This window comes from Narcine bancroftii, chromosome 8, assembly GCF_036971445.1.
Source record: "Narcine bancroftii isolate sNarBan1 chromosome 8, sNarBan1.hap1, whole genome shotgun sequence".
In the NCBI taxonomy this organism is placed as follows: domain Eukaryota; kingdom Metazoa; phylum Chordata; class Chondrichthyes; order Torpediniformes; family Narcinidae; genus Narcine; species Narcine bancroftii.
The window spans coordinates 106875458-106901930 of record NC_091476.1 but is presented as its reverse complement, the minus strand read 5'-3'; the positions used below and the strand labels follow the sequence as shown (position 1 = coordinate 106901930).

Here is a 26473-nt window from a genome sequence, read left to right as displayed (position 1 = left end):
CGAGCCTCCATGCCTTTTATCCCCAAGAAAGGGGAGGGGGCATTTAATTTTGCTTTTAGTGCAGCTTACAGTTCATGTCTGTTGACAAATCGCTCTCCAATTCAGATTTATTTTTTCACAGAAAAGTCAGTTGTACACATTAGCAGAATTCATTCTTTTAGTAACTTCATTAATTTTCATGACATACAATTGAGATTATTATACATAATGGTTTATTTTCCATCCAAATCCTTTTTGGAAAATTTGTCTGATTGTAAAATTATAAGCAAATGTAATATCTACATTCTTGTGATGAGTAGAAATTGTAATCTATAACTTTTCCATATTCAGCAAAGACATTTCCTTGAAAGTTGGAGTTAAACAAGCAAGTCTGCATACATTGTGATTGTAATGCAATACACAGAAATGCTGGAAAAACTCAGCAGGTTACACAGCATCTAAAAGAAGCAAAGTGTAACCAACATTTCAGGTGAACTCTTCATCAACCATGATAAAGAGCTTAGGCCTAAAACCCTGGTTACCCTTTGCTTCTTTAGACACTGCATGACCTGCTGAGTTTCTCCATCACTTTTATGTATTGTCCTTCAAAGTTGTGTTTTTTTTTAAAAAGTCAATTCAAACAAATTAACAAGTTTGAACATATTACCAAACAATAATTCCAATACACAAATTAATTACAGTAATTGCGGTTTTTAGAGTGGTTTCCTCATCTACTCAGAAGCACACTTCCTGTTGATGCAGCCAATGTGTTATTGTAGTTGATCACACATTGCAAAACTAATTCATTCTCGGTTTACATCATATTCCAGCTGTTCCTACAGGAAGCTATACAACAAAATTGAGAGCAAATTTAGCAACTGCTGTTCACGGAGCCAGAACAACAACTTCCAACTACCATGGCAGAGATACCACCATCAGTATCATTGTGGGGGGCGGGGGGGGGGGTACAACAGAGCAGAAACTCAACTGGATCATCCACATAAATTGTTACTAAAGGATAAGATAGCTTGTCTAGGTACCTTATGTTAAACAAGTCAGGAGATCACTTCATGTTCTCTTGTCTGTAGGAGTACACTCTCAACACCCAGGAAGCTCACCCCCATTCAGGAAAAAGTATCCAACTTGGTCGGCATCTGTCCACCACCATAAATATTTATTCACTAGTACACAGGAGCTGCATGTGTCCCATCTACAAAATGCACACGACTCAACCTTGACCTCCACAACCAAGGTTGGGTGACCAACACATGGGAACACCAACCCCTGCAAGACCTACTGAAACTATATTGCCAGATTTAAAACATTAAAAAACAAATTCTTCCTTCAATTTCTGTAATAGGGTGAGAAAATCAAAGTTTAAGATGTAAAAATCAGAAGATAGTACCCACTGTCCCATATCTTAGTTTTAGAAATGCATTTGTCCATCATCTCCTCCATGAGTTAGTGAAATGGAATGAATGCTTTGAATGGGCAATATGCCCAAATTTATTACCAGAATGTATTTTACTCTTTGGTTGGAAAGTGCTAAACCTGGTCTGCAGAGATTAAGGGAAAGGTGGGAGTCTGAGTTGGGTGTTGCAATATTAGAACAATCATGGTCTAAATGGTGTGTGGATAGTGTAACTTCAACTATTAATGTGAGATGTGGGTTGGTGCAATACATTTTGTTTACATCAGCTATATCTCACTCCACAGAAGTTACACAAATCTAAGCCAGAAATACCAGAACTGTATTTTAGGTGTGAAATAGAGGAAGGCAAATTCCTTCATTCAACTTGGTCATGTGTGAAGGTTAGATCTTTTCAGCAAGAAATTTCTGAAGCATTAACATGAATTACAAGGGTGACCTTCCCAGGTGATCCAGAACTTTATTTGTACGGCAATTTGATAGACATAAGTAACGATCTTACAAAGATTCAAATTTCGTTAAAATTATACTAACATTTGCCAAAAAGTGTATTCACCTGCAATCATGTGGAAGATGGACTCTCCAGTTACCTTGTCAAGGTGGATACCAGAGATGGATAGTTGTATACCAATGGAAAATAACATAATTCAAGGAACAAATATGATACATTTCTTAAAATATGGAGACCATATTTGAACTATGTTGGTACCCAATTCTAATAATGCCGCTAAATTCAAAAGTGATCTCTTCCTGAATCCTGATATTAATTTAAACTGTGAGCTGTGATGGTACACGAAAGGGGGGAGGGGGAAAGAAGTTGGTAGAGTTAGGGTTTTTGTAAAAGTGGTTTTACAAAATCTTGCTTTTGTGTCAGGCCCAGAGGACCCAAAAACCCAGCAGCAATTGCAACTCTCCAAGACAAATGGATATTTAAACAAAAGTTACTTTTAATTTTCTTTTAACATAAAAACAGGATCAAACTTTAACATATTACTATTAACTTAACCCCCTTCTAAGCTTACGTGCATGTGATGTGTATACAAGTTCAGAAAAGTTCTTTGATTCACAGTCCAATCTCACTTCTCACTCCTCTAAGTTCACTGGTTTCAGGCAATTTGTATACTGTGTACGGAATTTAAAATTTATGAATCTTCACCAGGCTTTGGTGCTTGAAAGGTTAATGGTTACCATTCAGGAAGGTTCTTGTTGGTTTTCAGATAGAGATTTGTTGCTCATTGGACACACACAAACTGATTCCCTCCAAATCAGCCACTTCAGTGTCTTGCCGAAGATAACCTCTTTCTTTCAGGTCACCACAGAGTTCCTTTTCTGATTCCCTTATCTCAGGTGAAACATTATACTGCTCCTTTTGTATTGACCATAATGTCTTTGAATAGGCTTAAATCAGAACTCACAACTCATCTTCCAAAATGGGATTTTAAACAAGCTTCCCAAAGCCACTGCAGAAAACCAGCAGTCTCTCTCTGTCACATTTAGAGAAACGACCTATTTGACTCTCCCTGCTTGCAAAACCACATGACCTTCTTAGAACAGCAAACTGCATTCAGACAGACTGCGGCACCGGCCTCAGTCTTATGAGTTCGTTCATCTGTTGCTTTCCAAAACAATAATCCATTATTCCACAGCATGTCCAATTAACACCTATTTGTGAAGTCCCTATAGGCATTCTTCAAACTTTTTGCAAAGACACTCAGAGCCTGAACTGTCTGGCTTGAGCCAAGCTCTTGCATTTTAAATGAGATCTGTTTTGAAGTGTTTGTATTGGTGTGTGATCCAACTAAAAACCCCACAATCTATCTTCCAAAAACATATCTATATACAATACAAAATATAACATAATTCATCACATTTTATACAAAAATATTATATTTTTTTATTGTAATGTTATAATTGTTAATTTTCTTATGAAAAGTAAAAAATGCTCTGTCAGTTGGGTATTTGAAATTTTGTAGAAGTTCCCCCAACAGTTATCTAATATGACTTGCACACTGACACTTCTATATGTGTAGTTTCATCAATTTTGCCCGTGCGCTCCTTCAACCCTAATTTAAAAAGTCCATTTTCAAGTTCTGAGCAGAGGTAGTGATTCTGTGCCAACACAGATTCAAACATGGAGAACTGGTCGTTGACTTTTCTCTTGTAGAATAGAAAATTGCAATTGGCCCCATCCACTGTATTTTCCGCTGAAGTTTTCATCTCCTAATGTAAAAATAAATTTAATGCTGTCATAATATATTTAAAAACATTTATTCTGCTTCACAAAAAGAAAAATAACACTTTGGATAGAAGAGCAGGGGAACCAAGTGCTCAGAGTAATAAATTGCAACTATGGCAATGCAAGTTCATAAGGCCATGAAGAGTCCTAGGATTGATTTACAGAGATATAAAAAGTATCTTTAAATTATTTTCTTCAAGCACACTGGTTAGCTCACAATGGGTTACTGTTACAAGATCAAACCAGCAACCACAAAGAAGGCATATCACAGTGGTAAAGATGAACAATTACTTTATTAACAAAAAATTCACCTTCAAAATCCCCCCTTTCCTAACAATGCCCACTGGTTACTATGCAAATTTCTATAACACTGTAAAACTAATAAATTCTCCAGCCTAAATATAACATATGTAATTAAAGTCTAAGATATTTCCAACCAGCCCATGGAAAAACTTAGACACAAAACACACAAGACTCACAAAACTTTGATCTCAACTGAAGCAAAGATCATGAACAAAATTCAGTTTGTTTGGTAAACTGAAGCCAAAAGATCTTTGAGAGAGAGAGAGAGAGCACACAATTCGAAGTTGTCTTGTATTGCTTGCAGAGAGAGGAACAACTGGCTTAGTCTGGATCCTTCTGGCTGCCTTCGGAATGTTCATCCTTTTTGAAATCCCAACATTCTAAACTGCCCTCCAGACCATGACTCATACTCTGGGCCTCCTTCCACTCCACAGCACCCCCAGTGGTGGTTTATCGTCCAAGTTCAGAAATGTTTAGATCATTTTCTGAACATGCTCAGTCCGTCTCCCACTCTCTCAGCAGTCCACCTTCACCTTGGCTCTCTAAGGCAAACTGTCACTTTTTAACATAAAACTACACAACACATAGGCCAATACACAACACAGAACTCTGCAACAATTACAAAATTCTATATTACAGAGATATTGACGGCCTGAAAAAAAATATGACTGGAAATTTATGAAGAGCTTATGAAGCGAGGGCAAGAATAATAGGGTAAGAGAACTGTGGATGATGAGAGAGATAATGAACTTAGTCAAGAAGAAAAAGGAGGCATATGTAAGGTTCAGGAACAATAGACAGGCCCTGGGGGAGGTTGGTGGGAGGGTTAGTAAGTTTATGATGAGACAAACATTGATGGGTATGCCAAGAGTGTAGAAGTGTATCAAAGATTACCACAGGAGATTAATCAGTTACAGATAAGGGCAGAAAAATGGCAGACAGTGTTTAATCTGAACAGGAGTGTAGTGTTGCGTTTTAGGAGGTCAAATGAAGGGGAATGTATACAGTTGTTGGTGGGATTCTTAACAATATGTGCAGAGGGATCTGAGGGTCTGGGTCCATAGCTCCTTGAAAGTGGCTACAGAAGTAAAGAGGGTGATAAAGAAGGCGTATTGGGGCAGCACAATTAGCATGATGTTATTATAGCACCAGAGACCCAGGTTTGAATCTTGCGCTGTCTGTAAAGAGTTTGTACATTCTCCCCATGCCTGCATGGGTTTCTTCCAGGGGTTCCGGTTTCCTCCTACCATTCAGAACATATAGGGGTTGTTGGTTAATTGGTGGAAGGGTTTGTATGAGACAAACATTGGTAACAAGGAATGATGGGACTCTTGCAGCTGCAATGCACCAGTCAATAAATATTAGGGCGGTTCAGCTCGTGGGCTGAAAGGGCCCGTTACCATGCTGTATGTTTAAATTACAACAGAATGCAGGCTCTTTGGCCCACAATGTGCCCACTGATAGAAACCTACTCAACAAACTAAATCTTCCCTGCCCTACATCCATAACCCTATGTTTTGTATCCATGTGCCTCTTAAGTCTTTTAAATGTCTCTATTGTACTAGTCTCTACCATCATTCCTGGCAAAGCATTCCAAGCGCCCACTACTCTCTCTGTAAAGAGATCTTACCCTGATATCTCCCCTAAATTTTCTTCCCTTCATCTTGTACTTATGTCCTCAAATGTTTGCTACTCTTGCCTCAGGAAAAAGGTGCTTGCTGTCCACCCTATCTATGCCTCTCATAATTTTGAAGACCTTCCATGGATACTGTACCTCATGATTTTCTGAATGAGTCTACCATAGGTGACCTTATCACATGCCTTACTAAAATCCATATCCACCACATCTATGGCCTTAGCTTCATCATTTTCTTTTGTTACGTCCTCAAAAAACACATGAGGCATGACCTACCCCTCATAAAGCCAAGCTGACTGTCCCTGAGAAGATCTGTAAATCCTCTCCTTAAGAATCCTCTCCTACCATTGACACAAAAATCACTGGTCTATAATTCCCAGAATTCTCCCTGTTACCTTTAAAAAAAAACAAGAGGATGACATTTACCATTCTCAAATTCTCCAATATCTCCCCCGTGGACAGGGAGGACGCAAAGATCATTGCCAAAGCCCCAGCAATCTCTTACTTCTTCTCTTATAAAACTGAGAGGCACTGATTGGGTAAAACCACCCTTACAAGAAGGCATGAGTTAAGGCAAGGGGGAAGGAGTTGAAGGGCAAATGTGTTGGGCAAATATCTTACACAGATAGTAATTGTGATGGAATGGGTTGCCAGGAGTAGTAGTGGAAGCAGATGCAATAGTAGACACATGAATTTGAAGGGTATGGAGGGATATCTATAGGTGCAAGCAACAGAGTTTTAGTTTGATTTGAATATGTAGAATGAGGAACCTGTTCCTATGCTGTACTGTTCTATGCTACATATCCATAGCTTTTCATAGTATAAATTGAAGATTTTGACTTAAATGAAAGAACCATGTTGAACCAGTTTGCAACTGATATGGAAATTTGTAGCATAAATGTGAGTAAGAATAAAGGCTACAAAGCAACAAATGAAACACAACCCAATGAATCCCGATAGTACACTGGCTTTCCAAGTGTTAGGCCCAACTCATGGCATGTTAAAAATGGGCTGATATTTCTATTCCTTAAATTGGGGCCAGTTGACAGAGTGGAGAATCTGTTATTTCAGGCTCATATGGGTGAACAATTTGGATAAAATGGATTGCCAGAAAAAAAACAAATTGGTGTAATGTATTTATGCATTATATACTAGTATAATGTATTAAAGTGCAAGTGAACATGGAAAAAACTGAATGAATGTTGTGTTTGTTGGGAGTATGTAAGGTTTAATAAAGGATACTTGTTGATAGCTCCACTTTTTATTTGCCATATTAAACAAAAATACTAAAGAACTTGCAGGTACTACGTGATCTGTGAAATGTGAAGGAATGAGGTGACAAAGAGATTTTGAACAAAAGCAGACACATGTTTAAAGATAGTACTGGAAGACAAGTAGATCAAGATATGCAAATGATGTAGATTATTCAAAGGCAGGGTAGGTCACGCTACAATATTTAATTGAGAGATACAGCAACATAATATGCCTTGCCAGTCCAGAAGCCACGACACCAGATTACACTCATAAATATGCATAAAACATCAGGTCATATCTAGGGTACAGAGTACAATTCAATTTACTAAGCATATAGAAAGTGATAGCCCAATAGGGATTGCAGAGATTTCCGCACTCTTTGTCAGGGCTGAACCGGAGATGACCAAGGGCAGATTTAATCCAGATGCATAAAGATACGAGCAAAATTCCCTTACGAAAAGATTAAAGAACTAAAAGGTAATGGGTGTGGAGGGCATGGGTGTTGGTTGAGATGATATTTTTTTACCCCAAATATAGTGGGTCTAGGGAACTAATTTCCTGAAAGAGCAGTGAAGACAGAAATTTCATCACTACTAAACAGTGAGCAACAGCCCACAGTCCCATCAAATAAAGCTAGGTAAGAGGATGGGTCCAAATAGCTCTTCTTTAGCCAGTATGGTCAAGTGTACTTAATAGCCTCTGACAATGTATTCAATTCCATTTATTTACAAGAATGTCAACAGTATTGAAGGGATATTACTATGGGAATAGGAGAGCTCAAGTGGTTCAGTGGGGTGCTGGCAGTGGGACAAGGTTCTGCTATCAGACAAATCAAGACCAAATGCCAAAGGTCTTTGTGAGTGGTTATTAAACTCATTGAATCCACAAGGCGGAAAATTATAACAATTTTTATTTCAATGTGCTATACCTAACCAGGAATGTTTGATGCTGACATTCAATGGGAGAGGAAGAATGTGTTCTTTCTCAGCCCTGCTATTCCCATTGGAGAGTTGAAAACCCAAACCCTAAAAGTTTACACCCAATTTATTGGGGACAAAATTTAGGGATACTGAAACCCCATTTAATGTGGGTATTAATAAATATCAAACTCCTGATGTGTGCTGAACAAATCTTACTCAGAATATGACTGTAAGAGTCAATGAAGCTCTCCCTTAGACCCAGGATATTAGGCATTCACAATTAACAGATCATCTTGTAGTTTACATCAGAACATAGCCAAGTCTGCAGGTGCAATGTTACTCCTTTACCCATTAGTACAAATATTGTTTTGAACTAGTATAACAAACTGAACTCTGGTGTACAAGGTCTGAGCACAGACATGCTTGGTATCAACCTTCCTTGGAAAGTCTGGTCTAATTTTCATACAGGAAAACAGCCCACATGCTACACAAAGGAAAAACGTAATCACCACTAAGTCAATCAGACTACAGTTCATATCTTGAATTCTTGTCATAAACAATCTTTTAACACTGCCATTAGTCTCCATTCAGCCCAATCTCTAGCTATTGAGTGGCTCTGTAATCCTGCCGTGAACTTAAAGCAATTGTTCGCAGAGTTATTGCAGCTGCAATAATTACTATGACAAATCGATGAAAATGGTTGACTGATTCTTTTCAGCTTTAAGGATTTGATGCAAATATTAGAACTCCACCCACCAGAAACTCGATGGTCTTTGCCTTGTTGCATGACATTTGATACTTCTTCGAATTGATTTGTAGGACAAAACTAACTGGATTCAAGACTTCATCGAATTGACAACTTTTGTTGCAATCAGTTGGTTGATATGAAAAGAGGTTGAATGTAACACCTACAAAAAAAGAAATCATGGCATTAATTATTGCAATTTACCAATTACTGTTATGCAATTTATTGATTTAGTATTAGTGAGTGTACACAATTTGGATTCTAATTACATGGTATAGATACTGGGGCTGTTGTGACGAGTGAAGTGTATATAATTAAATCTTCAAAGCTGTTTCAACAAGTTAATAAGGTTTTTTTTAAAAAAAAACTAGCATGCTGGAGTCTTTACTGTGTAAATAAGAGAAAGAAACTGGCCCCGAAAAGAGCTGGTTACAATAGATGATGCAAAATGACATGTGTGATAAACTTCCTGTGAATGAGATGCTAATTTAGAGAAAGTGTTGGCATGTTAGCAATAATCATCTGCCAGAAGATTGCAGTTCAGGCAGATGCTCATAAAATGTTTGACACTAGCACTACACTCCAGCCAATACCTTCCCTGACACAACTAGTCATGTTAGCTAGCATGAGGGATTTTCCCCACTAGCTCTATTTAAAAGGTATCTTTGCCAACTGACAGGTTATTTTCTGGGTATTTTGTACAGTTCTACATGGTATTGTGTAAATTCTCAGAAGTCCGAAGGATGTGGTGTGGTGACCACTGAAGTGGAATTGTTGACTTCAAAGTATGTATAAACCTTGTGCTCTGAGTATTCTAAGCATTAATTATGCAGTTTGACCTACTGAGCATATTTCTTCCTAGATTTCTAGAATCTGCCATATAAAAAAAATAATTCCAGATAAGAGTTCACTGAATAGTTCTCTATCTGAACTTAAGATAACAATATTTTTATTCCCTAAGCTTCATCAAATGGGTTGTCTTCCAATCATAACAATCCAAAATTCCAGTCTCAGAATAAAATGAAAAACCTTGAAACTTCCACTAGCATAAAACAATAAAGAAGTGATTGTACACTGTTTGGTTCTGCTGTTTGTTTTATTACAGTGCAGGTCGACTTTAACATCGGCAAATTGGCAGGATCTCATTGGGTCACCTGGGTAACTAAGGACTGAGTAAGCGATAGACTGTATTCGGGAGAAATAAAGGGGCCTTCATATCCCTTGTGTCAGACTCCTACATCGTCCTTCGGGAACACTATGATCCCTTGTCCGAGGTAGACCTGGTTCCTTGTCAAGATCCAAAACAGAACCAAAAACATAAGAAGAAAGCATACAGGTTAGTAAACGTTCATTTGGTGATACATAGATGATTGTTTGGAATAATAAAAGTTTATTTGGAAGAAGATTTCATATGGAATCAATTCATTTAGAAGAATACAGTATTTCTACAGGATTTGTTTGGAATATATATGAAATAAGCAGAGTCTGCGTTAAATTTAAAATGCAACTGGAAGCAGAGAAGGCCAGAATAAATTGTAAATTGGATGAGCGGACATGTAACAAAATGGGACAAGTATTAGATAAAAGCAATGAGGGGACCCCGGTGTAACAAATGTGTTATTTGCACCCAAAACATCAAAAGGAATATTGACAAATGCCAGCAGCATTAACAGGATAAGCTCCAAATGGGGCCATCTGTGGACATTTCCCCCCCACCCCCCAAATGAGGTGCTGTGCCATCCCTGGCCATCAGACCTACCCAACTCCATCCCAGAATTGATCTAGGTTGACGCATACTAGCGACTCTCCACCTGCAATTATTGTTTTGAACTAGTATAACAAACTGAACTCTGGTGTACAAGGTCTGAGCACAGACATGCTTGGTATCAACCTTCCTTGGAAAGTCTGGTCTAATTTTCATGCAGGAAAACAGCTCACTTGCTACACAAAGGAAAAACATAATCACCACTAAGTCAATCAGACTACAGTTCATATGGGGGGGTGTGGCAAGATGGCGTAAGGATCAGACGTGCCTTCCAGTCCTCTCCTGACTCTATCTTATTGTTTTGTCTAGAAATGCCTGTTAAAATTCTTTAAAAGTTTAGATAATTTCAGTGCTGTTAATTTAAGTTATGATGGTACAATTGGTGAAAAAGAGCACAAAAAAACGACAACAGATCATCAAAAAACTACATTTTCCAAAAGTTCAAGTTTTGGAGCCTACCTGCAGGAAAGACACCGGGACTCAGTGGGAAATGGATCTCAGGAGGTACAGTGTTCGGATGTAGAGCTCTATGTTACATCGGTAGAGCCCCCTAAAGAGGGTGCCAAACAGCCTTTAGAACAAAGAGTTACTCAAAGGCATTTGTCAACTGTAGAGGAGGCGCTGCAAACTGCACCTCTTGAGATAGAAGAACCTATACAACTTGATGTACTGGGAGAACTTAATACATTATGGACTGGGGAAAACCTCGGCCAGCGTCCTCCAGTCACTGCTGGAGAGGCTGTGGCTGGGGTTTCCACACGCAGTCATACTACAAGGAAGGCAACTAGAATGAAGGAAGGAACAGAAGATCCTTTGGTTATGCAGAAGAAGCAGGAATCTGTTGAGCCAAAATCTCTTCCAATTGAAAAGATTTTTGTGAATCTTGAATCTAAATTATCTTATACAATGCAGGGATTATCCAAGATTATGACTGAACTTGGTACTAGGTTTAATACTCTGGTGAAAATACATTCTCAACAGATGGCTGAGTTTGGAGCTTTTAAGCTTGAAGTGAGAGATAAATTTAATTCATGTGAAGAAGATATAGACGAAATACGGGATCAAGTTTTTGATGTGACCAAAATGGTTGAAGACTTACAAACTCAAAATAAAAATTTGGTGAAAAAGATTGATTATTTGGAAAACCAATCCAGATTGAACAATATAAAGATTATTGGTTTGCCGGAAGGTATGGAGGGACCAGACCCAAGAAAATTTTTTACTGAATGGATTCCGCAGGTGCTGGGTCAAGAACATTTCCCGGAAGGTATAATACTGGAACGTGCTCACAGAGCCTTGCGTAGAAGACCTATTTCAGGTCAAAGTCCAAGACCTGTTTTGGTTCGTTGCTTGAATTATTACGACAGAGAAATAATTTTACGAGTGGGTATTAGAAATGCACAACAGAGAAAATCACCCTTGATGATTCAAAATAATCGAGTTTTCTTCTATGCGGATTTGAGTCAAGAAGTTAAGTTCCAACGATGGGAATTCAATCCTGCTAAAGAGTTGTTGTGGAAGAAAGGTTACAAGGCAACTTTTAGATATCCAGCTGTTTTGAAGGTTTTTCAAGATGGTTACCAACCAAAGTTCTTTGATTCCCCAAAGGAAGCTATAGCATTTGCTCAAGAGCTGCCAATTACTCAGTTTCAACAGAGACATAGTCCGCCGTGATCTCTAAGGAGACAAGAGATGGAAGAAAAGAGCCGTGCTCCAAGAAGGAATGCTTGTAATGGTGACTTGGCAGTTGGAGCTGATTAAAAGAAGAGTTGTTCCTTTATTTTTTTCTAATTTTTTTTTAAAAAAGGGATATTAAATAATGATGATGTTAGTTTAAGATGAAGTGAGAGTTGGGGAAGAGAACTGGATAGGCACTATTTCCTGAAAGTCATCTGCTATGTGTGAGTTATCTCACACCCATTTTTTTTTGGGGGGAGTTACCGCATTGCACGGTTTAGACGGGAGGGGGTATTTTTAACCTCCTACCCGTTTTTTTTCCTTTTTTTTGTATTATTAGATTAAAGAGTGAAGGGTTTTTTTTTGTTGAAATATTAAAAAAAAGCATAAGTATTTGATTATTTAAAAACCTAAAAATTGATGTGGTTTTTTTTGTAAAGTTTATTCAGTAGATAAGGAATATCTGAAATTTAAATGTGAATGGGATGGATAATTTTTTTTTAATTTTTTCTTTAACTTTAAGGTGAAAAGAGTGGTAATTCTGGTGTATATAATTTTGCTATTTTAGTTATAGAACAAAGGGAATAATGGTGAAAGTTATAAATTGAATTGTACAATTCTTAATGAGGCTTGAATTTTGTTTGTGGTTTATGCTCCATTTGTTGAAGATATAGATTTTGTTGTAGATGTGTTTTTATTATTTGGATATCTGAATTTTAACGTAATGATTGGGGATATTTAAATGTGGAATTGGAGCTTTTATTGGATAACTATTCAAGAGTAAAAGGGAAAAATGGTGGAAGAGTATTAAAATTGAATTGTACAATGCTTAATGAGATTTGAATTTTGTTTTAAGATGGTGGTTTTTGTGACTAATATGATGATAGATGTGAAGTTAGTTGATATTGGGTGAAGGTTTATCTCTATAGAGAAAGTTTTCTTTCATCTTTTTTTCATGCTACAATTTTTTTTAAGAATTGATTATTGTTTAAGAATTTTTGATAGATAATGTTACTAACTTTACTAATTTTTTATATTAAGTTTGAGTTAAATATATGTTTCATCTCAACTCTGTTTGTTAAATATATGCATTTAAGTTTGATTTAAATATGTTTTTTAAGTCTGATATCTTAGTATTAATTACTTTTCTTTTTGTTAGTATTTTAATCGGTTATGTTTTTGTTTTTTTTTGTAAGTGGGTTTTTTTCTCACATATATTATTAACTTTATTAATTCTTCACTCTTTATTTTGGGGGGAGGGGGGGTTGGAATAATTTGAGTTGGGTTATTAATGTGTAATAATTATTGGGGAGGGTATAGTTTATTTAGATTACTGATACTGTATTGTAATTTTATTATTTTATTCTTAATTTTTTTTAAATGTAATCCTATATGTTATTCATGTTATAAAATCTTAAATAAAGTTTTAAAAAAGACTACAGTTCATATCTTGAATTCTTGTCATAAACAATCTTTTAACACTGTCATTAGTCTCCATTCAGCCCAATCTCTAGCTATTGAGTGGCTCTGTAATCCTGCCGTGAACTTAAAGCAATTGTTCGCAGAGTTATTGCAGCTGCAATAATTACTATGACAAATTGATGAAAATGGTTGACTGATTCTTTTCAGCTTTAAGGATTTGATGCAAATATTAGAACTCCATCCACCAGAAACTCGATGGTCTTTGCCTTGTTGCATGACATTTGATTCTTCTTCGAATTGATTTGTAGGACTAGCATGCGTCAAACTTGACACTAAAAAGAGTGCCCTCTTCCCATTTTGGAGGGATGGCCTCAATGATAGGTAGGGTCCTGCTAGCACCCCCCTCCCCCCGATAGACAGGTCAGATCTTGAGAGCAGCCCCGTCAACAGGTTGGTCTCTACCCTCCTCTAATTTGCTAATTCCCCCCCACCAACGTACATTCTGGTGCCGACCCTGAACATTAACAAAAAGATTAGGCGATGAGGAGTGGCCTATCAGTGGTATATGGTCTGTAAGGGTGATAGAGAAAGTGGAATAATTATTATGGGAAAAAAATGTAGGGAAAAAGTAGAATAAGGGATTGGAAGGTGCAAGGTGTAAAAGAATGGCAGAGGACAAATAAACATAGTTGGAGGGTCAATGCAAGAAGAAGAGGGATGATGGTATGTACAAAGGAGGGTGCACCCAACAATTGGGAGGTTTTAAAAGCTGAATGTATATGATATAACCAAGAAAAGAATCATAGATATAATGAGGCTCAGGCACAGCACCAATTGATCAATAAAATGGCCAAATGTAATAAGGACGATAATGGCTCCAGGGACCCGTGGTCAGGCATAGCGACCCTATTCTTGCAGAATGATGAGGAAGATTCCTTGTGGGCAAGACCACCCCATATGGACCCCAGCTGTCGCAACCCTTGCCCCAACCCCCAGCCCCTTAAGACCTGGTGCAAATATGCCAAGCCCTGTCTTGCTCATTCTGATGAAGAAGGAGTAGGAGTAGCTGAAAGTGTCAAAACGAAGCCCAGATCTAGCAGAAGGAAGGAGGTGCAGCTGAAACCAATGGCTGACTGTTTCCTCTTGGGGTACTCCCTAATCCCTGGGCTGGTGATCATAACCAGCCAGAGACTGTTCGGGTTTATATTCCATGGAAACCCCAAGAGATGTTGCTAATAGCCCATCACACCGCAGATCAGAACAAGGACCCAGTTGGATTTGTGAATTACATATGGTCCACACAAACCATGTATGGAGCGAAACCCCAAGATACTTTTTCCCTTTGTCATTCTATATTAAATCCTAAAGAGAGCACCAAATTGAAAGCAGCAATGGAGACTCTTGTAGGATTTACATGGGCAGAATGATAATCCTCAACAACAGAGAGTTTGAAGAGACCCATAGACATGAGTAAGGTCTAAGAACGCAAGCAAACCCGTAAGAAAACTGCCCAGGAATTTTGGGAACGCTTTACTACAGCTACCAGACATGTGCTGGAGATCAGACATTCAGTAATGGACAGCCATCCACCCAATTCAATACTATTCTGATTCAATGTCTTCCTGAAAAAAAACAGCATCATTAGTAAAGACTAACTTGGATTGGTCCATTAATACAAAGGAACAATCTTGGATGGGAGTGATAGCATTTTGGCCTAACAATAGAGATGGAACTAAATCATCCACCAAGCTCTGTGTGAAGTATGAGTTTCCCCTGAGCGCAGCAATGGCAGATGATGATTGGAATGATTGGCTATAGCCCAGTAGTGATGATCCCCCAGGAGGATCAACACAGATCCTCCTCCAAACCTTCTTCACTCCCCACAACACCTCCAATCTTAGTGTCATCTGCCAACCTGCTGATATGGAGACCAATTTACCACCATGCAAACCAGCTCCCAAAATGGCAGACACATTGCTACAAGCGTGGGAAAAGCCCGGGCACAAGACGGGTTTTTGTCCTATATGATGACGTCACTTCCAGCCCGAGTGAGGGAATGGAAGTGTATAAAAGCGCAGGATAAAGGCTTGAATAAATAAGTTTTGAAGTCAGTTTTACAAAATTGCTTTGTTTCATAACTCAGTGAGTAGTACTTCGCTACTTTAGTGACCCTGACAATATTTGGACCCAAGGATGGAGAACTTTTCTTTACTACACGCAGTTTCTCTAAAATTGCCATCATTTTGGACTTCACAATCAGGGGTGTGGTTTGATCAGACAGAAGCCCAATTTCAGTTGCGGCAGATAAATTGGATTCCACAAGATATTACTAAGTGGTGAGTGCCCTGGATCAGGAGACAGCAGGACGGGACTCTGATTTCCTCAAACAGCCCCCAGAGGAGGGAAAGTATGGAGCACTCAAGGAACTGTTGATCCATACTTTTGGCCTATTACAGCATGAGCGAGTGGCCTGCTTGCTTCATTTGGATGGCTTAGGAGACAGGATCCCTTCTGTGCTAATGAAAGACATGCTAGCACTAGTGGTAGGACATAGGCCCTGCTGGATGATTGAGCAGGCCTTTTTGGAGCAACTACTGGAGGACATCGACGTTACTAGGAGACGAGGATTTCAGTGACTTGTGGAAGCTCCTGTGCAACACATCTATGGGTCAACCTCGTCCAATCGTTCCTATGACCTAGAGGTGGAAGTTATTTGATGCAGTGCACAGGCTAGCACATCCATTAATCAGGATGACCATCCAATGGTAGCCAGCAGGTTCTTGTGGCATAGCTTTCAGAAGCTGGTCAGCAATTGGGCGGACATACATACATACATCTTAGGTCCAGCAGCACACAAAAGCCCCAGTACAGTCTTTTGAGCTGGCATGTGGGAGGTTTGACCACATTCACGTGGACATTGTGGGGCCCATGCCGGTGTCATGTAGGGCCCAGTTCCTGCTCACCAAGATGGCCAGAGGCAGTTCCGCTTGCAGACACAAGTATGGAAACCTGGGCCAGGGCCCTGATTGCTACCTGGGTGGTGCATTTTGGACTACTGGGATGCATCACGTCTGACAGGGGCGCCCAGTTCACCTCAAGCCTATGGTCGACATTGGCCAGTCTGCTAGGAAACTCAGCTACACCACACAACTGTATACCATCTGCAGTCCAAAGGGTTGGTGAAAAGGTTCCACAGGCATATAAAGTCAGCCCTATGGCATGCCTGAAAGGATCTAACTGAGTGGTCGAGCTGCCTTGGGTTCTTTTGGGAATTTGCACGGAGCCCAAGGACAATTTAAATGCCTTGTATGGCCGTTGAAATGGAGTCTGGTGCTTGTCTCTGCAGACAAAGTCAAAGCTACAGTCCCGGAGGTCATTGGGGACAAAGGAAGGTGTTGGGCCAGGGCACGAGGTTGAGACAGGAGTTAGTGTTCCTACCTTCTCTCGGAGTCATGTGAGCACTGCCACGGCAGTCTTCTCTGTGCCTTGAATAGTCAGTGGGTCGTCATATACTAACTTTGCCGAAGTCGTGGCTAAGTCTTATTTGGGAGCTGTGCGGATGCCAAGAAGCATGCATGGGAGCTCATCCACCCAATCTGGGCCTCAGAGGTGTGCCATCAGGGCTGACCAGGTGCCAGTGGAAATACTCTACCAGGCTGTTGGACTGCAGATGATAGGCCATAGTGTGAGTGCAGCTGGGTCCCAAGTAGCAGTGCCAGTGCTGACCGTTGGCTGGACGTGAACTGCAGCCCCTTGTCTGAGGTGAGGTTGACAGGGAGGTCGAAGTGTGCAACTCAGCTTGTGATGAGAGCTCTGGCACAGGACTCCGTGGACATGTCAATGAGCAGTACACCTGGCGAACCTGTCAACCATGGAGAAGAGGTACCTTTCCCCCCCCCCCCTCCATTGGGAGACTGGCAGTGGACTGACGATGTCCACTTGGACATGTTCAAACCTCCTTTGCATCAGCTGGAAGGGTTGAAGTGGGGTGGGGGGGGCCTTTACGTGCCTTTGGACCTTGGCGGTCTGGCAGTGACCTGGCCTAGTGTCTGACCTGCTTGCATAGGCCGTGCCAAGCAAGTCTATCCACCACCAGTTGGATGGTTGTCCGAATGGACAGGTAAGCCAAACCATCAAAAACATGACACCTCCAAGCGGCTGGGACGATGTGCCAGTGTTGGCCGGTGGACTCGTCATAGAGGAGCTTGTTGCCTGTGGGCCGATGGGGATGTCCTCAAGTGGCAGGCCCGAAACTGCGGTGCAGTGGGCTGGCATTTCTTCATTCAGATGCTGTGCCTTGGCAAGCACTACATAGTCCAAACCTGGGGACAGGAAATACATCGTGTGGATGGAGGTGTGAGACAGTGCATCGGCCACGATGTTGTTTATCCCGGAGATGTGTTTGACAGTGGTGGTATATTCTGTGATGTATGACAGGTGACGTTGCTGTGATGCTGACCATGGATCTGACACTTCAGTGAATGTGAAGGTGAGGGGTTTGTAGTCCGTGAAAACCGTGAACTCTCGCCCCTCCAAGAAATACCGAAAGTGCCAGATGGCGAGGTAGAGGCCTACCTCAATTAGTTGTTCCAGCACATCACTGAAAGCTGAGTTGGAAGCTTCAACCATGAGGGGTTTCGCCACATCCACCCACAGGTGTACCAGGAGGGTGCCGTTTGCAAGGGCGTCCTTGGCCTGTTCAAAAGCCTCTCCTGACTCTGCATCCCAGGTGATTTCCTTGACCTTGACTTACATCAGACGGAACAGGGGTCGCATGATTTGGGCTGCTGACGGAAGGAATTGGTGGTAAAAGTTGATCAGGAACGCCTTGATTGTTTCATACCTGTCCACAACCGGTGGCTGATGTAGGAAGTCGGCCTGCTGTTTCCTGGTCGAGTGAACCAACCACATAGTCGTACTTTGTGGCATCCAAGATGATTTGCCTGACCTGGAATTGGGCTTCAGTCTGTTAAAACCAGACCTGCAGCTGCGAGGTCCAGAAGGCCAGCAGTTTCAGTGAAACTGCATTCTGCGTGCTTCGGTCAGTCATCGTTAGGTCCAAAAGCCATTTAGACTGTTGAGGTCACCAATGTAGTCACATTAGGCACGCAGCAAACGAAAGAACCACACAGTGTCGAAAGTGAGTTGAACTCTCCCAGACGCTTAAATCCCTCAGAACCCGATGACACTTATGACTCCCGGAACATTTGTGATATAAGCCACCAGACTGTGGGTTTGCCCTGCACCCGGAGCTCTCAGTCAGATCTGCTGGGGACTTGTCTGCGACTCCATGAGCCGATTCGCCTGTTGCTTAGGTGAGCAGCCACAACCTCTCTCTTCTTCCGATCCAGATTCCCAATATCCCTTGAAAACCAAGGTTCCCTATACCTTCTAACCTTGCCTTTGATTCTGACAGGAACATACGAACGCTGTTCTCTCAAAATTTCACCTTTGAAGATCCTGCACTTACCTCACACATCCTTGCCTGAAAACAACCCATCCCAATCCACACATTCTAGATCATTTCTCATTTCATCAAAATTGGCCTTTCTCCAATTTAGAATTTTAACCCGAGGCCCAGACCTATCCTTCTCCATAATTAACTTGAAACTAATGGAATCACTAATGGAATCACTGGACCCAAAATGTTCCTCTACACATACTTCTGTCACCTGTCCTGACTCGTTCCCTAATATGAGAGTATTGCACTTTCTCTAGTTGGTACCTTCATTTTTTGATTTAGAGAACTTTCCTGAACATATCTGACAAACTCCAAGCCATCCAGCCCTTTTACAGTGTCGAGTCCCAGTCAATATGTGGAAACTTAAAATCTCCTACTGCAACAACCTTATGTTTCCTGCAGCTGTCTGCTATCCCTCTACAGATCTGCTCCTCCAATTCTCTTGGACTATTGGGTGGTCTATAATATAACCCCAAGTGTGATCATATCATATCTGTTCCTCAGCTCCACCCATATAGCCTCAGTAGACGAGCCCTCTGGTTTGTCCTGACTGGGCATAACTGTGATATTTTCCCTGATGAGCAATGCCACTCCTCCCCTTTTCATCTCCCCCTTTCGTCCCGTCCCCCCCACCCGGTTCCATCACGTCTAAAGCAACGGAAGCATGGAACATTGAGCTGCCTGTCCTGCCCCTCCTGCAACTAAGTTTCACTAATGGCCACAATGTCATAATTCCACGTATCAATTCACACCCTTAGCTCGTCTGCCTTTCCTACGATATACCTTGAATTAAAATAGATGCCACTGAGAGCATTTCCACCACGTTCAACCCATTGATTTCTAACAGTGCATGTAATTTTAACATCATCTTTTCCCTCCCCACTCCTCTATCTGTTCTGGCACTCTGGTTTCCCTCCCACTGAAAATCTAGTTTAAATCTATTCAGGTTCAGGGACAGTTGCTACCCCTCTACCATCAGGCTCCTCAACAATAAACTCAATTACAGACTCATTTAAGTTCTCTTACTTTTACACTTCATTGTTTATTTTTCTTCTCCTTATTGCATAGTTTGTTGACATTTCTTTATTTGTTTACATGTGCACATTGTGTACAGTTTTTTTGCACTACCAATAAGTGGTAATTCTGCTTTGACCACTGGAAAAAGAATTTTGGGGTTGTATGTGATGTCATTTATGTACTCTGACAATAATTCTGATCTAATGTAATTTTTAAAAAAAATGTAGACATACAGCACGATAACTGGCCATTTTGGCCCATGAGTCTGTGCCGCCCAATTTTTACACCCAATCAACCTACACCCCTGGTATGTTTTGAACAGTGGGAGCAAACCAAAGCCCCCAGGAAAAATCCATGCAGACACGGGGTGAATGTACAAACTTCTTACAGACAATGCAGGATTTGAACCCAGGTCCTGATCGCTGGTGCTGTAAAGGCGTTGCTCTAACCGCTATGCCAACATAATATGCACCAAAATACTGCTGAACTAGTACTTTGTAAAAAAAAACCTACAAAATATACTACAATAGTATATCTTTCAACATCGATGGCTGACTATTGAAGAGAGATTGCACTAACATTTTTTGAATATTGCACCAAATGGACCAGGGATATCCTGTATTCCAGAGTGGGGCCAGGATAGAACTAGCCCCATTGCTTCCCTGCCCACTCCTTCCATAACAAGATGGCAAGGGGAGCAAATAGCAATAGAGATAAAAGTTGGACTCTAGTCCCTGGGATGTGGGTGCAGTAATCCAGCTAGTTTTATGATAGCAGAGTGGTCAAAGACAATGAATGCATTGTATTACAACAAGTGTACTAGGATATTACCTGATTTATCCCCACAATCAATTATCAGCCAGCCATTATTACTTTGCATTTGCACCAAACAACTCTCCTTCACACTCTGCTGTACAAACGTCACAGACATTATTGACAATTCAAATGTGACAGTCATATCACCTATAGGTGGACTCCCGGATGAACTAACCCCGCTGTTTAAGGGAAGATAGTGCGCAACTAGCCACTGAGAGAACAAATAGAAAGGGGAAGTGATGCTACAGATTTAAACTACTTTACCCTTCTGTAAATGCCTTGGAGGAAGCCAAAGTGGCAGGGTAATTGCTGAGGGTATGCCCACTCTCAAGGTTGAATCCACGGGATATGACAGTAGCCTTATCCCTATTCCACACATCCCACTTCACTCTCAGTCCATTATGTCAGGAGCTGATCGAGCCTGACAGACGATGCTACAGCCTTGTTGTTTCACTCCATCCTGGCCCATCCAGAGGGTGGTGAAGGTGTCCTTGCTGGGACTCAGCACCCCTCTCTGTAACTAATAGAAAGACCACAGTCTGTCAAGGTATTGGTAGCAGAATGTCGAGCATCATCACACTGGGGCACCTCAGGTCTGTGTGCTCAGGCCACTCCTGTTCACGCCACTGACCTACAATTGCATTGCTAGCTCCAGCTCCAACAGTGTCATCAAGTTTGCAGATGACACAACAGTAGATGGCCTTAACAGCAACAACAATGAGTTGCACTGCAGAGGAGGGAAATCTCGTGAAATGGTGCGAGAATAACAACCTGAGTCTCAACGTTAATACGACGAAGGAGGTGATCGTGGACTTCAGGAGGACCTGGAACAACCACCCTCCACTACACATCAACAACTCTATTGTGGACACTCAACATCTCCTCACTTGTCAGGAAGACACAACAGTGAGTGCACTTCCTGAGAAGATTGAAGTGGCAAGGCTACCGGCCACCACTGAGACAACCTAGAGGAGCTCTATTGAGAGCGTCCTGGATAACTGTATGGTTTCTGCAGAGAAATGGATCCATAGGACCACAAGAGTTGCAGAGAGGATCATTAGAGTCTCCCTTCCCCCCATCGACATGATCTACCGGGATTCCACCCTGCACACAGCATCTTTCAGCTGTTTCCCATTGGGGAAGAAATACAGGAGTATCAGTGCCAGCACCACGAGCAGTCAGAAGGCTGAATGACCAAAGAAACTGCTCACACTAACCACCCAAGATTCTCATTTGAACAACACAATATTTATTTATTTGTATAGATGAAATACTTGTCCTCTATATGTATTGTTTGTATGTGAGTTTATGTCTGGTTGTGTGCTTGCATGTTTTGCACTGAGGACTGGTGAACACTGGTTCGTCGGGTTATATTTGTACAATCAGATGACAGTAAATTTTACATTTCAAAAGTGGAGACATTGCATCAGTTGCCTACTTTAAATCCCTGTCCGAATTAAATTCCATTGATCTAAAGTTAAACAAAGATTTTTAAAAATGTCTTTATGGAATCTATTCTTTTCTTTCCAAGCTATCTGGAGTTAGCAAATAAGGTCTGATCATTACCATTCAGGAATATCCAGTATTCGGATTCAAACAGTTCAATAACTTACCTCTACTTATCCCTCATTGCTAATCAGGAAAAGAATAAAAACATATTTAATATCTAAATTGAGAACCATGAAAGAATGCATTTTGCCCAAAATATAACAATCTGAACTAGTATCACAAAATATAGAAGGAAGGGTATTAGGAAAACCAACCCAAGTTTCCCTACAAATAAACATTGAACTAACAAATATACTGTCAAGATTAGGCCTGCTCTGAAGGAAAAGAGGAAAGCAGCTTTTCTGCTGCATGAAGCACGACTTGGTGTTTAACTTCCTGCAGTTAAATGTGTTTTTTTTAAAGCACTTCCAAGAAAGTTTTTGTACCGGTATCTGGGTCGTTCTACTAAAGAAGACACCTAATTTTAGAAAAATCAAGCAAGCAAATAGTTGAAGTGTCTGTCAATAATTATTTTGGTCAGAGATCAAGATCATAATGGAAACAAACAGGAGTGGTATGGAAATCAAGGTTCTGAATTGGGAGAAGGCGGATTTCAATATCACAAGACACGATTCATCAAAGGTATACTAGGGGCAGCTTGAAGGTAAATGCAAGTCTGACAAGTAGGATTTTTTTTAAAAAGTGAAGCAGTGAAAGGTAAGGGCTAACATGATCCTGTAAAGGAATGCGAGTCTAATTTCAAATGGTCAGGAAGTTATTGGAAAAGAAATTTAGACAAACAAGATTAATCTCCACTTGGAAATGTAGGAATTGACTTCAGATAAATCAGCATAGCTTTGTTGCTGAGAGATCCTGTCTAATTTGTTTTTTTTGTAGTAATAAAATATATTGATGAGGGTAGTACATTTCATGCCATTCACATGGACCAGTGAGGCCTTTGGCAAGGTCCCTCATGGGCAATTGTCCAAAAAATTAAAGTCCATGGGATTCAATTGGTGAATTTGATCAAAAGTTGGCTTACTGATAGAGGGGGAAGATGGGGGTGTGGGGGAGGATGCTTCCTTAAATGGAAGCCTGTGACCAGTAATATATCACTGGGATCAGGGCTGGGCCTCTTGCTGTTATCAAATGATGTGGATGTGAATGCAAAAAGTACAAAAATTGATGTTGTTGATGATGAAGAGTATAGTCTTTGGTTACGGCATGAAATTGTGTAGCTGGCAAGTTGGTTGGAGCAACAGTAGATGGAACTTAGTACCTACAAGTGTGAGATGATGCATTCTGGAAAATCTAATAATTGGAAGACATGCATCATGAGTGCTTGGGTCCTAAAAATTATTGAGGAACAAATGAACCTTGGATTGATATCTCTGAAAATGGCAGGTATACAAGATGGTGAAGAAAGCACAATATACAAGAGCATGAATATCATACTAAAACTTGTTCAGTACATATATAAATTGGATTAGTAAGTTTGCAGATGGTACTAAAATTGGAGGTGTTGTGAACAGTGAAGGAAGTTTTCAAAGCTTGCAGATGGATTTGGACTAGCTGGTAAAGTGGGTTGAAAAATGGCAGAAGGAACTTAATGCAGAAAAGTGTGAACTGTTGTAATTTGGAAGGACAAACCAAGAAAGGACATGTACGGTAAATGGTAGGGCACTGTGGAGTGAGGTAGAACAAAGGAATCTGGGAATACAGATACATAATTCCCTGAAAGTAGTGTCACATGTGGATAGGGATGTAAAGAAAGCTTTTGGCACTTTGGTCTTCATAAATCAAAATACAGGTATTGAGCACAGGAGTTGGGATGTTACGTTAAAGTTATATAAAACATTAGTGAGGCCAATTTTGGAGTATTGTGTGCAGTTTTGGTCACCTAACTATTGGAAGGATATCAATAAGATAGAGTGCAGAGAAGATTCACTAGGATGTTGCCTGGACTTCAGGAATTGAGTTACAGGGAAAGGTTAAACAGGTTAGGACTTTATTCCCTGGAGCATAGAAGAATGAGGGGAGATTTGATAGAGGTATTTAAAATTATGAGGGGGATAGACAGAGTAAATGTAGGTAGGCTTTTTTCCACTGAGAGTGGGTGAGATTCAAACCAGAAGACATGGGTTAAGGATGAAAGGAAAAAGTTTAGGGGGAACTGCTTCATTCAGAGAATAGTGGGAGTGTGGAACGGGCTTCCAGTTGAAGTAGATGTGGGCTCGATTTTAACATTTAAGGGAAATTTGGATAGGTATATGGATTGGAAAGTATGGAAGTTTAGGTGAGTGGGACTAGACAAGAAAAAGTGGTTCGGCACAGACTGGAGGGGCCAAGGTGGCCAGTTTCTGTGCTGTAATTGTTCTATGATTCTACTAAAGAAGAGACTATGTGCAGTTCTAGTTGCTGCACTGCAGGAAGGATGTGATTGCTTCAGAGAGGGTGCAAAGATTTACCAGGATATTAGCTGGACAGGATGTTTCATTTATGAAGAGAAACTGGGAATAGAGTGGATTTATTTTACTGCAAGTGGTGGAGGTGGAGGGGTGGACCGAATTTGACAGGGGCTTAGATAGAGTGAAGAGTGAAAAACTTTTCCCATAATGGAGAGACTAAAACAGGACAATATAGATTTAAGGAAAGGAGTACAAAGGTTAGAGGAGATCTGAAAAAATTAATTTACATCCAGTCTGGTTAATCAGGTGACCTAGGTTATCTCAGGACATTGAAGCAGTATCTGGATCAGCAGTTGAATCAAGGCAGAGATAGTTATGGACCAATGATTGACATAAACGTGATTGACCTGAGGCCAGTTTCTGTGTCTTATCACTCTATAACAAATCATTATAGATTACAAAGCAACTATCACAGCCTGGAATAGAAGTGGCAATTTTACAGTAATGATTTCTACATCCAGAACAAAAATAATTGTGAGGGTTAAGCTCTTCAACCAATTAATTTTCAAATAATTTATTGGAGAAATTTCAGGATATTTGCTTAAGTTATCAATGCTTTGTTATAGGTTAGCTGTAACGTCATGTTTGTAGTGAAATGTGGGTGTAAATTAGAACAAAGTCCATCAAGATAGAGATGGTCTCCAACATTCTTAACTTAGCATTGGCCAATATGCATACCCTTGATATACACCCTTTGGATATTGTTTGTGTATTACAACAGATTGTTATTGATTTACAGACACAATCTTTGCATTCATTAAACTGTGATTATTGTTCTATATATTGTAATATATCTTCTTCTTCTTTTAATACTCCATCAATATATAGTTAATAAATACCTTATCTTGTAGTAAGAGTAGAACAGGCTGAAATTATGATTTAGGATCCTCTATCAAATGGGGAGTGAATGTATTGGTTACTCTTATCAGTAAAGTACCTTAATAAATTACAAAGAGGCACCAAGCTTATCTGAAAATATAACATCTTATAAAAGTCAGTAAACAACATTGGAAAGTAATCTGTGGGAGGAAACAGTAATACACTAACCTTTACCTGCACAGATTTGCCTGGTGTAATAAAATGCTCAAAACTTTAAAATTGGAACTGTTTTCATACTTGACAAATTTTTTGTAGTTGTATTCCATAATTTAAAACATTTTTTTTTCATGACTGATCATACAGAATGAAAAGAATTAAAAAATACTGTTAGGTTTCTCCAACATTTATGAAGGGTTATCGAAAATAATGCACATTCAGGATTGACATTATATGAAACGCTAAACACAAGTTAACCTAGAAATCTGAATGTAAGATCACATTAACCCAGAACATTCAGGATAAATCTTTGCGCAGCATGTCTTCACTTAAACAGTGAACTTTTTCACTCATCCATTCCCAACCTCTTTCTTTTTGTGTTGCCATAAAAATCAAATATCACTCTAATCTGAACACAAAGCTCATACTGTATTAATCAGATCCTTTTAACACTGTGCAATAAATAAGAAACAGTACCTTCTTTTAATTGTTTTTTATTAATATCTTTGAAGTATGCGCCTTCAGTTTCTCCTTTATTCAGGAACATTAAAATATATTGATTTCTGTCCCGCAGAATTACAGTGTTTTTGTGGGAAAACTCAAAACAATCTTCTGTGCAATCTAAAGAGGAAAAAAAAGCTTCATTATTTGGTGTGCAGCCATTTGCCAAATTACCAGTTTTAAAAAATTCAACAAAAAACAAAATCACCTCCCAAATTCACAAGCTCTATCTCCTAGAACTGAACAGCAAGCAGGACAGCACTCTCTCATGCAAATCATATATTATCCTGGCTTGGCCACATATCAGCCAATTTCTTCATT

General features: G+C 40.0%; 2 long non-coding RNA genes across 2 annotated transcripts in view; one reads left to right on the top strand and one right to left on the bottom strand.

Annotated features, from left to right (window-relative positions):
* On the bottom strand, positions 1-26268 carry LOC138741833 (uncharacterized). Its single transcript, XR_011343802.1, has 3 exons — positions 26129-26268; positions 8514-8665; positions 1-3628 (listed from the first exon to the last, which is right to left on the bottom strand). It is a non-coding gene; the product is annotated as an uncharacterized lncRNA (long non-coding RNA).
* The window catches only part of LOC138741834 (uncharacterized), a 37308-nt gene continuing 20442 nt past the window's right edge, over positions 9608-26473 (top strand). Inside the window, exon 1 of the long non-coding RNA XR_011343803.1 lies at positions 9608-9838. This is a non-coding gene — a long non-coding RNA (uncharacterized lncRNA). The remainder of the gene's footprint in view (positions 9839-26473) is intronic.